The 12,798-nt window shown below is 43.8% G+C and overlaps 1 protein-coding gene across 7 annotated transcripts in view; it reads left to right on the top strand.

Moving 5' to 3' along the window:
- The window catches only part of DACH2 (dachshund family transcription factor 2), a 673,528-nt gene that overhangs the window by 236,066 nt on the left and 424,664 nt on the right, over positions 1–12,798 (top strand). The gene's annotated exons all lie outside the window — the stretch shown is intronic.

The raw sequence follows: 12,798 nt of genomic DNA, 5'->3' as shown, positions 1-12,798 counted from the left end.
GATTTATGAAGCAAAAACTTAGATCTGGCAGTTATCAAAATACTTAAATAGGTTTCTTGCCTCAGATTTGTGAACTGCTAATGTAGGGTTGCCCGATAGATTATTGTGAATGATATTCTTGGGGTTTTTTCCTCTCAGATATTTTATTGTAATTGTTTTATGTGCCTACAGACCAAAACTTTAAACACGAAACTTGAATAATTAAAAGACCAAGACCTCAGGGATAATGGCATGTTGAATACTCACACAAGTGTTTTCCAGAAAGTTTTGAAAAGACTTTCTAGTGACTTTTAATATTTTTTCTATTTTTATGTAGCTAAATGATCTTTTAAATTCGTTTATAGTATTTCATGTTCAGTTACAGCTATTTTTTCCATCATTAGCCAATTAAACGTATCAGCTAAAAGTCTGAATTGTATAAAATCTTGCCTCATTCCTTAAATTAGACGGGCTAGTAATATAGTTTCAAAGACCAAAAAAATGCAGCTGTACTTGTGACCATTTTTGTAAAAGAGATGTACTGTAATTTGGTTTCAAAAATGATATATTACATGGTGGATTGTGGTATCTGGTGCAAAAATTTCTCTCACTAAATCCCTCCCCATCAGAAAGGAAATAACCACATGCAGAGAAATACATCTTTTGCAAAAAAGGATGTTTTTTCTGGACAGTGGAGCAGCTTTTAAAAGGCCTATCCAGACCTTACAGATCTGTTAGCACATCTAAAATTCCCACAACTACAAAACTAATTAGTGAAATTAAGTTGAAAATGCTGTAAACAAGTGAAGTTATTATTCATTCTGTGCTGCGCTACAAATGTGGGAGGACATTTTAAATGATAAATTAGGCATGAACTGCTTTAATCTGTAAGCTGAACATGTTAGCAAACGGTCTGCATTTGTAATTAGTATTTATGGCCACAGGAGAGTGCCTCTTTTAAAACAGTGACAGGAAATTGATCAGTTTAGGTTGTCATAGCAACCAGAAGACCTCCATTTCTTTTGCTTTCGTCTATTATGCCATCCCCATGTTTAGAAATATATTTATGAACTGTAAAGATAAACTACTCAATAATGCAAAAGAGGCTGGGATACTTAAATGCCAAACTGACAGGGTCCGGTGAATGCCTGACTACATGATAACAAGCTTAAGTGTTCTGTGGTTGTCATGACATTTCTTTTACAAAGCAAAATGATGTCTGGAAAAAAATCTTAAAATTAGCTGAAAATGCAAATCTCTTTATGAGACAGTCACCTTCATAATAACAGACAATAATTGATGATTTATGAGATGCCACCATAGCAACTAACTCCTTCAGCACCCCCTGGTTCCTTTTATACAATGCACTATTTAGTACCTTCTTGTGAAAAGTTTCCAATGAAAGACTCCAGGAGGACTCTTAAAATCTTAATACTTTAGATATCATTCAGCCAGGATCCAAAATGTTGCAGGGATTTTTTTTTCAAATTATCCTAGAAATCATTGTAATGCTTTATGTAAAAGCTGCAAGTGTGTTTTGGAGCAGAAATTAAACAGAGGGGTGTCAGAACCTTTCAAAAAAAAAAAAAAAAGCTCATCTTCTCTAGGCTGAGTACAGACTCTGGCTATGTCTACACTATGGGGTATCCTGGAAAAACTCTGCCGTGTCCAGAGAACGCATCTGCTCTTCCCCTTTTTTTTGCAGAATAGCAGAGTGCTCCTCTCACGAGGAAGAAGGGCTCTTCCGAAAGAGGAGGCTTTTCCAAAATGGGGCCCAGTATAGATGGGCCAAATTTCATAAAAGCCTCTTCCGAAAAAGCTATTGGTAAAAGGTATGCAATTTGCAGAGCACAATTTGTGTACCTTTTCCCGATAGATACCTGTAGTGTAGACATAGGCTTAGATGTTGAAAGGTGTCTTGCATAATTCTGTTTGGGGGTGGTATATTTCAGGTAGCATTTTTATTATAAAATGCATGAGTCTCATTTCAGTTTGTCTAAATGAATCCTTTTTTTGCTTTTTTGTGTAAGTGAAAATTAATATAATTTTTATGCTAACACTTCAGCTCTTCCAAGGTTAATTAGAGTTGTTTATTAAGGCCTTTCTCCAAGGGAATATATTTCTGTATATTTACTATTGTAGCGCCCCTCTCCACTATGTAAGCAGATTTCTAATGCCAATCTGCTTACATAGTGATAGAAATGTAGCCATGTTAGTCTGGTGTAACTGAAACAAAAAACAGGACTATGTAGCACTTTAAAGACTAACAAGATGGTTTATTAAGTGACGAGCTTTCGTGGGCCAGACCCACTTCCTTAGAACAAATAGTGGAAGAAAATTAGCACAACCATATATTCCAAAGGATACAATCAAAAAATGAACACATATGAAAATGACAAATCAGATTTCAGAACAGAAGGGGGATGAGGGGGGAGGTAAATGTCTGTGAGCTAATGATATTAGAGGGGATAATTGGGGAAGCTATCTTTGTAATGGGTAAGATAATTAATGTCTTTGTTTAGACCGAGGTGTAAAGTGTCGAATTTAAGCATGAATGACAGTTCAGAGGATTCTCTTTCAAGTCTGGTGTGAAAAGGTCTTTGAAGCAGGATGCAGGTAATCAAGTCATTGAGACAATGCCCTTTCTGGTTGAAATGGCAAGAAACTGTTTTTTCTTTGTGATCCTGTCTAATATCTGTTTTGTGGGCACTGATACTTTGGCGAAGTGTCTGAGACGTTTGTCCAATATACATAGCAGACGGACACTTTCGGCACACAATAGCATAAATTATATTTCTGGATGAGCAGGAATATGTGTTCTTGATCTTATAATTCAATTGGTTAGGTCCAATAATGGTATCAGCAGAGTGAATATGTGGACAAAGTTGGCAACGGGGCTTGTTGCAAGGGAAGGTTCCAGGGTTGGTATTAGTGTGATATGTCCTGTGGTTGTTGGTAAGAATCATCTTGGGGTTAGGTGGTTGTCTATAGGAGACTATGGCTCTGTCTCCCAGAGCCTCTCGGAGTTTAGTATCCTGTTCGGAGTTTGTTTAATCTGTTTACAGGTTGTGATGATCAGGTCTAGGTTCTTCTGGATCCCACCACCCACTCAACTTTATTTTTTCTATGGATTTATTTGGCGGTGCCTCCACCCCCCTCACTCCTTCCTGGCAAGGTCACCAGGGCAGCTTGGGAGGAAAATTCTAACCCAGGGGAATCCGCACCAGGTAGTTGGAGACTCCCAGAAAATAACACAAACACATACACTATATTAAACACAATTATATTAAACAGGAGACAAATATAACATAACGGTAAAAATCTATTTTAGGGTCACCGGTGCCCAGCAACTATAAGGTTAGTGTCCCGTTGATACGTGTCCTTTTTTCTGGGCCCTTGATGACGTATGACCACAAATTTCTTCTCTGCAGTGGTTTAGCAGTGAGGCTGACTGGGTCCAGTACAGCCCAAAGGACTCCCAAGTGGTAAATCCCTCCATAGGTTTAATATGCAGCAGGTTATAGAATCCTCAAACAAATTGCCTGACTTACTAACTAAAAGATGGTGCACTCACACACGCCAAGAATGAGCCTCAGGTTCAGAGATGACTCAGTCACTGCAGAGGGGCTGGTCTCTTCTGGCAGGGATCCTCCTCAGGCAGGAATCATGCTGCTTCAGTCCCAGGGGTGCAAGGCTCAAGGTGCAGGCCACACAACTGCACCAAAATTCAAACTGTAATCTCCTAGCCCAGCATTCAGACCCACACAGAGCTGGCAGCAGCACTGAAGTAGCAGACAGAGCAGAGCTGACCATGCAGTGACTGGTCTCACCCAGGGAGCTGGAGAGCCAACTCAGCCTGGCTGGGGAAGCCTCCCAGCAAACTCCATAAACTGGGAATCAACAGTGGAGAAATAAAACCCAGCTGAGGGATCCTGCCGTCAGGTCCCTAGAGGCCAGTTCTCAGGGGGAACCCTGCATGCAGGCCTGGGGCTTACTAGCTCCCACACAGCCAGGCCTCCCCTTGCCCTGGCTAGCTCCAGACTCCCCCAACAATGGCTCCTCCTTCCTCCCCTGAACTCCCTGGGAGGGGCATCTCACTCCCTGTGGGTTGCCGGGCAGACTCTGTCCCTGGTAGGGAGGGGGAGCCAAGGCAAACTTGGTGTGCTTCTCCCTGAGCTGACAGAGCCCCGGGAATCTAAGTAATCTCCTTGGGTGTTACACTATGAATTGAGCTTTTCTTATAAGTAATTAATTTACCTTCTAAAATAGTAAGAATGGTTGCTATTGAGAGTTAGATAGTATCATTTCTGAAAATTAATAAGACATAAGATCTGTTTTGTGGTTTATTATTTGTAATGTGGGCAGCCCCATGTGTATGCATTTATGTTGTTTTCAATATAGACCAAAAGTTGGTTTGTTGTTTTTGCCCATAGAATGACAGACAGTCCAGCATAATTAAAAACCATGAAAAAAAAAAAGGAAAGTGACAGGAAATGGAATAATTAAAAGAATAATTGCTGTTTTAGATGATGTTACCCATAACCTTATTTTATATAACATGAAAAATTTCATGTCTAATGTGAGGTTCTTAGGAGAAATGAGTTGATTTACCTCTATATGGATGTGCATGCTGACAAAGTTTGATAGAAATCAAAATCCAATAGTTTACTTGTAAATTCTGGTAGCTAGGATGTGACTTCCTCGTTAAGGTCCATATATAGTTCCAAGTGTATTGGACTCAGACTGTGTTTCTCAAATGGGACTCCACAAGAGAATTCCTCGTTCCCACTGTGGAACGAGGTGTACCGGTAGCTCGGAATAGGAAGCCTAATCCAAACTACCTAATTCGTGCCACGTGTAGCCGTGGGCACGGAGTCCGAACTAGCGGACATTTAAAAATGGCGGCGCCCAGCAATATGCAAATGAAGCCTGGGAAATTCAAATCCCGGGCTTCATTTGCAACTCCGGTTGCCTACATTAACCACCCTCGTTCGAACTAGGGTGGTAATGTAGACATACCCTCCTAGAGCAAAGATTTCTGAAAATGGCCACCAAGTCCCTGTGGTCTCTAAGTAATTGCTGGCCAGCGAGGCTCTCAGGTCTGCAGGTCCCGTTGGCTGGACATTGTCACTTGGCACAAAGCTGCATGGGTGGTGCCTTAAGACACAAGAGCAGCGCACGGAGCCTTTCAGTCTGCCTCTCTGCCTAGGAGCTACAGTTATCTTGTGGCCACTTTCTGGGAGCTGGAGTAAGCGCTTCTGGCACCTTGCACCCCAATCTCCTTCCCCTGCCCAGAGTCCCCTCCTAGAGCCTATAACCCCCAAAATCCTGCCCCAGCATGGAGCCTCTTCCTGCACCCCTAACCACTCATACCTGGCTCTATCCGACAGCCCATATCCCCAGGTGGAGCCTTCATCCCCTTACTCTGCAGCTAGGAATGTAAAAGGTTAACAGGTTAATCGCAGCACTGCTTCAGCCCAGCCAGGCCCTCCACACTGCAGGTGGGGACTGCTTCAGTGACCCTCTGCTTGCAGCACAACCTGGCGGCCTGGTTAACATATAGTTTAACTGGTTAACATTTTAAATGGAATTTTACATCCCTAACTTCAGCCTCTTGCCCTAGTCCAGAGTCACCTCCGCACTCCCAGCTCCCATTCCCAGTCTCATTCCAGAGCTTGCACTTCCTAGCTGGAGCCCTTACCCCTCTTTTGTATCACAACACCCTGCCCTAGCCCTGTGAAAGTGAATGAAGATGGGGAAGAGTGAACTACAGAGGGATAGAGGATGGAGTGAGTGCGGGTGGGATCTTGGAAAAGGGGTGTGAAAAAGGAGAGGCAAGGCAAGGATCCCAAAAAAATTTAAATCAAAATAGAGGGCTGTGGGTTGCTAAAGTTTGAGAACCACTGGACCAAGATTTTCAAATGTCAAAGAACCAGATTCTGTGTAGTCTTCCGTAAGAGAGAGGGCCATAGGAAATCTTGTTTTACCATTTCTCCAAACTCCAGACCTAATTAGTCCCTAAATTTCGGGCCTAGAAATCCTAACTTGAAGTGTTTCTAATGAGTTTCTGAATCATATATGGATGGCAATTGCTTTCTCTAATTATTAAGTGAAGACTGTGTGCGCCCTGGTTCCTTTATTCCAAGTAGCAACACTGTCTATGACAGGGTCTCCAGCCTTTTTAAGCATGAGATCACTTTTTTAATTTAAGTTCAATCCGAGATCTACCACAGACCCAAATACTCTCACTCCACCTCCTTTGTGCCCCTTCTCCAAGGCCCTGCACCTGCTCACTTCATCCTCCATCCCTCCCTCATCTTCCCTCACTTTCACCAGGCTGGGGCGGTGAGTTGGGATACAGACTCTGGTCTTGGGCCAAGGGGTTCAGAGTGTGGGAGAGGATGCCCTGAAGGTAGGGCAGTGGGATGGGTCTGGAGTGGCCTAGGGGATAGGGCATTTGCTTGGGGAGCACAGGGTTGGGGGCTCGAGTCCCTCCGAGCCTCCTCCGCCCACCCTGGGAGTGGCCAGACAGTCATCACAGGCTGCACTAGGGATGGAGCTGGTTTCCACATTAGGAAAGTAGGATAAGGGACTCTCTGAAGGAAGGTAGGGTGGTGGGGTGGGTTCTGGAGTGGTTTAGGGGATAGGAGCACAGTGTGGTGGGCTCAAGTCCTGTCCCTCCTTGGCACCCCCAGTCCCTTACTGCCCATCCCTGGAGCGACCAGACAGCCAGAACAGGATAAGGGATACTCTGAAGGTTGGGGGGTTAGGGGACAGGGCATATGCTTGGAGAACACAGGGTGGTGGGCTCAAGAGCCTTTGCCACCTAGGCAGCGCAGAGCCACATCTCTCCTTCCCTCTACCCTGGGAGATTAGGGTGGTGGGTTCTAGTCTCACCCTGGGAGTGACTGGACAGTTGCCCCAGGGATGGAGCAGTGGAGTTAAGGAAGGCTTACTCCTATCCTGGCTCTGCACCACTCCTGAAAGCTGCTGGCAGGGCTCCATGTGCTTCCCCTCATCTACAAGCACTGACCCCACAGCCTCTACTGGCCATGGTTCTCTGTTACTGATCAATGGGAGCTGCAAGAGTGGTATCCCCTGGCAAGGACAGCATGTGGAAACCTCCTGCTCTGACTTCCTCAGAGGCTGCAGGGACATGCCAGCCACTTCCAGGAGCACAATTACACCAGACATGACAGGAGTTCTCATGCATTTGAGAACTCACTACTCAAAGAATTAAATTTAAGAGTAAGAGAGACATGAAAGCTATGAAATGCACAGACCAGTCCAGTCAAAAATGAAAAATAACCCACTTTGCAAGTAGTAAAAGTAACAACCCTCCCCCATGGACTTGTTGGGTTAGGAGAAGACAGGAAAGGAAAGTGAGACCACGTCTACACTGCAGGCTTCTTGCGCAAGAAATTTGCTTTTGTGCAGGAGCGTCCATGTCATTGTGGATGCTCTTTTGCGCAAGAAAGCTCTGATGGTCATTTTAGCCATAGGGGTTTCTTGCGCAAGAAACCCCTGCTGCCCGTTCACACTGCCTTCTTCTGCAAGAGGGCTTATTCCTCGTGGGGAGAGGAATAACTCTTGTGCAAGAAGCCCTCTGTTCCGACACTTTACTGTAAATATACTTGCAGAAGAACGCACGTGCAGTGTAGATGCTCTGCAAGTTTTTGCTCAAGAACAGCCGTTCTTGCGCAAAAAGCCTGCAGTGTAGACAGCCTGTGTGTTTGTGAGAGTGACAGAAATTTGCATTTCCATGCTCCCTCCATGCCCATCTCTCTGTGTGGATGTAGGGTACAGAAGTGGGTGGAGGAGGGACATCCTGACATCAGTGTTCCCTCTTCTCCCTCCCACACCCTGAACAGCAAGCAGGAGGCTCTCAAGGCAGTGTCAGGAGCAGCATGACAGTGGGTGGAGAGGCAACTAAGTGCCAGCGTTTGATAGCTTCCCAGCCAAACCAGTCAGAATCACCTGTCAGAGGCTCTAAGATCTACCGGTAGATCCCGATTTATTGGCTGGTGACCATTGGTCTATGGATGTGAGAGTAACAAAATTCAGTCCATCAGAAGTAACATCTTTAGGGTGATAGACTACAGGCTATAACCTAAACTCTTACTCAAATGTAGTCCCAACAACTGTACAATAATTTTGTCTGAGTAAGGATTTCACGATCTGGCCTGGGAAAGAAAGGAGATTCATAGCTGCCCATTTTTATTTCTATATAGTCAATTATGCAGTTGGCAAAGTCAGTTTCAGATCTTGATTTCTTTTAGAATAAGATCACATAGTCACTGGGTCAACTTGATACACCTTGGTCACTTTGGTATTTTAAATAAAAATAAGCAAAAGTAACTGAATATTAATAAATAAGACATTTGAATTGTAATTGGATATAACTAGGGATTCTGCGTGTGTGTGAGTGTGTGTGTGTGTGTGTGTGTGTGTGTGTGTGTGTGTGTGTGTGTGTGTGTGTGTGTTTCAGTGCTTTTAATTTTTGGCTCTTTTAGTTCCTTTAGTTGAAATTAGTGGTTGAAACTATGTAAACAGAATAGCGAACCAATAAGAAATGTTAAGAAACATTAAAAAGTCAAATAGGCCTGTTTTATATAAGATGGATCACATTGATATCTTCTGACTTTGAATCTATAACAGATTGTCTGCATCCTACACTCTGTAACTATAAAACAAAACAAAACAAAAAACCCAGCAACCCAAAACATGTTGGCTTACAAAACTTGTATGTGAAACCATGACAGAATTACAGAGTGTGAGCAAGAAGTGATACAGGCTGTCATTTACCTTGGGCAGGGTGAAAAGGAGATGAATTTTGTTATAGGTCCTTAAAAATAACCTTCCTGTTTGCTTATTTGTTGGCTTCTTCTGTATTCATTTTTTTTTCAATAAGGGTTGGTATTTTTGGAAACTGGAATCTCTAGGGGTATGTCTACACTATAGCGCTAATTCGAACTAACTTAGTTAGTTAATTAGTTAATTCGAACTAAGTTAATTCGAACTAACAGATCAGGCTAAAAAACTAGTTCAAATTAGCGTTTTGCTAATTCGAACTAGCATGTCCACATTAAGTGGACCCTGAACCGGGCTTAAGGATGGCCGGAAGCAGTGCCAGCAGGGCATCAGAGGAGGACTTAGAGCGTGGAGATGCTGTCTCAGGCTAGCCGAGGGCTGCGCTTAGAGAGTACCGACCCCCACCCCGGACAGGCAGTTCTCAGGGGTGCACTGCTTGCAAAGCAGTCCTGGCTTGGAGTGCCCGCTCTACGCACACTGGGAACATCACAGCACTCGGCCATCAGCCTGGCTGCACTTGCCGCAGGCTGCCATCTGGGGAGAGGAGGCAACTGGGGGGCTGCAGGAGAGCTTCCACCCCCAGAAGCCTGCAGAGCCAGCCCAGTCCTCCCCATCGGGGGCTCGTACCCCATTGCTCCCTCACCTCCTTCCACTTACCCTTCCCTAGCCCCTTTTCTTGATGTACAAAATAAAGGACAAATATGTTCAAAAATGGAATCTGTCTTTACTAAACAAAACTGGGGGAGACTGGGAAAAGGAGGTGGGAGAGGGGAAGAGAGAGGCTGGGAGAGGGGAGGGCAACTAAAATAATCAGGGGTTGGGAACAGGTCCCATATGAAGAGAGGCTAAAGAGACTGGGACTTCTCAGCTTAGAAAAGAGGAGACGGAGGGGGGACAGGATAGAGGTCTCTAAAAGCAGGAGTTGGGTAGAGAGGGTGCATACAGAAAAGTTCTTCATTAGTTCCCATAAAGAAGGACTAGAGGACACCAAAGGAAAGGAATGGGTAGCAGGCTTCAAACTAGTAACAGAAAGTTGTTCATCACAAAGCAAAGTTGTTCTTCACCTGTGGAACTCCTTGCTGCAGGAGGCTGTGAAGGCTACAACTAGAACAGAGTTTAAAGGGAAGTGAGATCAAGTCACGGAGGTTGGGTCCATGGAGTGGTATTAGCCAGGGGGTAGGAGTGGTGTCCCTGCCCAAGGTTTGTGGAATGCTGGAGAGGGATGGCACAAGACAAATGGCTTGGTCACTGTCTTCAGTCCATCCCCTCCAGGGTCCCTAGGGTTGGCCACTGTCGGCAGACAGGCTACTGGGCTAGATGGACCTTTGGTCTGACTCAGGACGGCCATTGTAAGCTCAGGGCTCAGGGTCGGGGGTCTCAGTGGACCACCTTGATTTTCATGCCAACCTGCTCCTGGGTGGCCAGGCTGGCAGCTCTCCTGCCCTAGCTGGCCACTTTCCTGTGCCTAGTGCGGAGGTCGTGGACGAGGTCCACGATGTCTTCACTAGCCCAGGCGGGTGCCCGCCTCTTGCGGTCCCGGGCAAGCTCCCGGGAGCCGCCAGCCTGGTCCCGGGAAGAGGGGGAGGGCTGGAGGGCATCGGGTGGGTGGCTCAATCCGTGCCAGGTGCAAGGTCTGCTGGCTGGGTTCTGGCAGGCTTGCACCTGACACGGGCACCGTAGCCAGCCCGTGCCCCTTTAAGGGGTCCGGGGCCGGGAGGGGAGCAATAGAGTTTCCCTGGTGTTGGCCAGAGTGGCCACCAGGGAAAGCTGGGGAGGGCTAGCCTCCCACTAGTTCGAATTAAGGGTCTACACAGCCCTTAATTCGAACAAGTAAGTTCGAACTAGGCTTAATCCTCGTGGAATGAGGATTACCTAGTTCGAACTAAGCTCTCCGTTAGTTCGAATTAAATTCGAACTAACGGAGCGCTAGTGTAGCGCCTATGAAAGTTAGTTCAAACTTACATCCGTTAGTTCGAACTAACTTTGTAGTGTAGACATACCCTAGATAAAATATTATATTCTCTGGTTTCTTTATTTTTTTTAATTTGTTTCCCATGCAAGGGGTACATAGTAAGTGTAGAAATCACAATAAAAAACTTATTTATCATACAGTTGACCTAAAACCCATTTGAAATTGATAAATATCAGCTGTACAAACAGAGAATTAAACAAAAGCAACTGAAAACTTGCTCTGAACTAAATAGGTGAATGTATGTAAGACAGAGCAACTCCCCAAAGGCATTCTTAGTACATGGTCATTATTTAACCACTGCCTGAAAATAAATAATGCTGACAGTGAGAGTGTTGGGGGTCTATGATATATGAACAGTGACAGTACTGTAGGCTGATAACCTAGAGCTTGACATCCTTATCTATAAACTTGCGCAGATACATCAGTTTGTTACTGTCACTTTATGCAATGCCTTTGATAGCAAATGATAATCTTTCTACTGTTTAACACAACTAATACTCTATGAGGTGAAATATTTAGATATGTCAATGAATTCTGTTTTTTCCCTGTACGGAAAATCTTTTACACTCAGTTACACATTGAGCATAATATTTCACAATATGGGATGGAGTTGTTTGCATATCAGGAGCAGACAATAAACTGTTTTGTCACATTAAATTGTTTATGCTAAAAATTGACGACATTTTTTGCTAAAAGATACTATTGCTAGCAAATGTAGTTGTGGCTGTTCAAACTAAATGCTGTTGCTTAATAAATTAATATTTTGATCTTGTGACTTTTTAATTGGAAAATAACAGCTGTTACAAGTTGGAACTGATGACTATCTTCCGGTGGTTTACAATAAAGCTGTAATCAAGATTTCACAAGCCTCCATACAGGGGAAAAAAATCAAATCCCTTTCCATCCCACTCTCTTCTAGGTGTAAAACTAGTTTCTGGTGGCATTAGAGGTGAACAAGGGAACAGAATTTCATCTGAAGTAATGTTACAGATCGAAAAGCAAAAATAGGCCAGTTTTTTAAAAATCTGAATTTCACTTGGCCAGTTTTTAATAGGCACACTAATACATCCAAATAAGCATTTCTGAATTTATAAATGCTTCTCTGAATTTGAAATTTTCAAAGTTTGTCCAGATATGAATGAATTTCTTATCCAAAATTTATTTCAGCGCTGTTTTCACCCAGTGTTATCTCCTCCCCTTCTCCTTTGCCTTTTCCTCCTCCACCAGTAAGTAGATCAATGTGTTTGATCAGAGTAGGGATTTAGGCTCAGATCTTGTAAACTCTCACTGCCTAACTTTATACAAGCAATTGATCCTCTACCACCTGTTTGCAGGATGGGGATCTTAGGTTGTGTGCAAACCCAAATATTGCATAGTATGAACCTTAGCAGTTCTCAACTTGTTTTTTTTTCAAGTCCTCCCACTATATGTTCTGACACAAAAAACCCTATATAACCTATAAGAATGCTCAGCCGTATTAGCCTGTAACTTTAAAAACCGTTAGTAGTCCTGTGGCACATTCTTTATTTTTTAATCTCTAAGGTGCCACAGGACTACTCATTGTTTATAAGAATGCTGTTAAGTGTGCAAAGTCAGACACTGCAAAGTCACAAATTGCATATGCACAAGGGAACAAAGACACCCTTAAATATGAGCTCTTGCTTTAAAAAGAACCCTACTACAATGTAGAACCTCCATGGTGGAACTGTTGCAGTGAAACATGATTTTAGGAGGAGAAACTCTTAAACTTCCTCTGAAGCCACATAGAATTTCTCTATAACTTTGGTAGTTACATAAGCATAAGGCACTGAGCATAAGAATAAGTAGAACACAAAGGAATCGGGATGCTGCTGCTTTTGCTCCTTTGCAGCTGCAGTGGAGATTCAGGTTATGTCTGCACTATGGGTTTTTTCCAGGATACCAGAGGTATCCCAGAAAAACTCTGCTGAGTCCAGGGAATGTGTCTGCTCTTTCACTTTTTTTTGCAGAAGGGTAGATGCACTCTTTCAGAAGCACTGTCTTCCTCCTCCCACAAG

This window comes from Pelodiscus sinensis, chromosome 13, assembly GCF_049634645.1.
Source record: "Pelodiscus sinensis isolate JC-2024 chromosome 13, ASM4963464v1, whole genome shotgun sequence".
Taxonomy (NCBI): Eukaryota; Metazoa; Chordata; order Testudines; family Trionychidae; genus Pelodiscus; species Pelodiscus sinensis.
The sequence above is the reverse complement of the archived record's forward strand: the minus strand, read 5'-3'. Positions and strand labels throughout refer to the sequence as shown.